Source organism: Symsagittifera roscoffensis, chromosome 7 (genome assembly GCF_963678635.1).
Source record: "Symsagittifera roscoffensis chromosome 7, txSymRosc1.1, whole genome shotgun sequence".
NCBI classification, from domain to species: Eukaryota; Metazoa; Xenacoelomorpha; order Acoela; family Convolutidae; genus Symsagittifera; species Symsagittifera roscoffensis.
This window is the reverse complement of record NC_087068.1, coordinates 38,733,835-38,736,193: the sequence shown is the minus strand read 5'-3', so window position 1 is coordinate 38,736,193 and position 2,359 is coordinate 38,733,835. Positions and strand designations below refer to the sequence as shown.

Below are 2,359 nucleotides of genomic sequence, written 5' to 3'. Positions count from 1 at the left end.
GATGTGTTGGAATTCAAGACCGATAATGTTGGTGGTATTCTAAAAATTGAAGTCTGGAGAGATGATACAACTGGGAAAACCAAATTTCAGACTAATAATTTGAAGCTAGACTGGGTTAGTGAACTGTTTTTACAAATTTTGCAAACGAAAGTTTCCAAACTGGGTCGCATCTAGGAGTTAATCAACTTGAAAAAATCAACTTCTTCGCAGAAATTTAAAAAAAAAAACGTTTTTTTTTCTGTTATACGACCCCTGATCTTTCAATTAATTTAGAAATTGAATCTTGATGCTCAAATCTGATTGATTGAAATGAATCACAGCGAAAGAAAATCCACATTGGCATCAAAAACTGGAGATCAGTTAACAATTTGGTCATTTTGAAAGACCCAAAAAGACTGACCAAACTGATTTTCCAAGCTCTCCCAAAAACCCTAATACGATTCTGTTTTGAAGAATTAATTAATTTCCATGAGAGGCATACTTTTCTTCATAAAAGGTACTGAAACAGGGGTTGATTTAGGGGGGGGGGGGGGCGGACGTTTCCTCCTTCAGGGATTCGACCCCCTGCCGACCCAAAGGGTCCCCCTTTAGTACTGTTCAAGAAATCCTTTTTTGGCCGATCGACCCTAAAATTTTTCTAAAGGCGCCTTTGCCGCCAATATATACTAATTTTGAGTGGGCGAGAGCGCGCGCCGAAAAAACGCGATTTTTTTGGTTAAAATTTCCCAAAAAGTGCCTAAGCACGCCTTTTCTGGACTATTTTTTCAAAATTTTGCCTGCGGCGCAGAAAATTTGGCCAAAACAAGGACTAAACCGTGCTTAGAGAGAGCTCGAAAAATCATTTCGGTCGACCTAAAAAAAAAGGTCGACAAATTTTTTGAAAATCCGCCCCCGTCTCGAGAAAATCCTAAATCCGCGCCTGTGCTGAAATATCAGTTTTTGAGTCCTTTAAGAAATTCTGGACCAAAAATAGCGTTTTTTGCGCTCTCCTCCTTAAAAATAAAAGCATATTGGCACGAAAGGCCCCTGAAGACAATCAGAATTTTACTTACTTAAGACCATTTATCCACGGGGGAAAGGACCAACACAAGAGCTGTACAGCTCATCACGGCGAACCGCTGTTGTGCCCCTGTTTAAGAACTACATGCAATTTTTTTGGTTATTTTTCTGGGCTGGGTTATGTTGCCTCACCCTCAAGCAACGAGCACGGATCATGGTGGGCCTCGAACATCCGACCTTTCGATTGAGAGGCGGAGACGTAACTACTTCACCACCGCTCCCCTAACAATTTGAAGACCGATCGGCCGAAGAAGAATTGAATAAAATAGTAACAAAGGGGGACACTCTGAGTTATAAGGCTGTAAAATTTAATAAAAACTACTCTAATATCATGATTTATTTAATTGATACTTTTTTTTGTGTTTCAGATCACAATTGAAAAGTACAGCCAACCCGAAGTCAAGAAATTCAAATTATGTGAATGGATCGAAACAAAGAAAAAGACATTTTATCCTACTGAGTGTAATTAGTTATACATAAAAATGGAATTAAAGCATAAAACGTAATGGTTTTTAAAACGTAAATAAGACAAACGATCATTTTTTTGGAAATAACTTGAATATTTTCATTTCTGGTAAAGCAGTTCATTTTGATTTTTAAAATAAGGGCATAAAAAACTGAATTAATGATTTTCGTTATATAATTAGTACAAAGGACAGCTCTCTTTGCTCACAATCTATTTCTTAATTATATATAATAGATTCTTGAGCTTCTTGCACCTTGTTTCGTCATCCTAATTAAAAAATTTAGCTATGACTTTCTGGGCTCATTTTATTGTTTCAATTCTCATTATAGCACTCCGAACCTTAATAGAACAAATTTTTTTGTCAGTTTAATCACATTTGGTCTCCATAATTAACTCAGTAAAACCACTCGTTACACCCTTACAAATATTCGTCTTTGAGTTTGGAATAAAAGAAAAGAAGCCTTTTGATTCAATAAAACTCGTCAATTGATAAATGATACCTTTTTCAAGACTCTAGTTTGATAGCTCAAAAAAACATGCTATAATTGTTCGATGCATAATATCGGTGCTTAAAAAAAGTTTAGGTGCTTTTTAATATCAACCTGTCAAAAAAGAAGCACGCATTTTGTTTTGGTTCTAACACCTTATGGAAATTAAATGCACAGGAATTGCGTAGTCACTGCCATTTTTCTTCTTGAGGAGTCAATTCAAACCTTTCTTAGACAAGTCCTGCAAACGACGGATATCTAAATAGCATAAGAAGTTTGATTAATTTGTTTCTACCAGTAGAGAGAAATAGAGTAACAAATGTTTCCACGATCACACATACACAAG

General features: G+C 36.1%; 1 long non-coding RNA gene across 1 annotated transcript; it reads left to right on the top strand.

Annotated features, from left to right (window-relative positions):
* On the top strand, positions 1-1,565 carry LOC134851055 (uncharacterized). Its single transcript, XR_010164212.1, has 2 exons — positions 1-114; positions 1,428-1,565. It is a non-coding gene; the product is annotated as an uncharacterized LOC134851055 (long non-coding RNA).
* Positions 1,566-2,359: the final 794 nt, after the last annotated feature.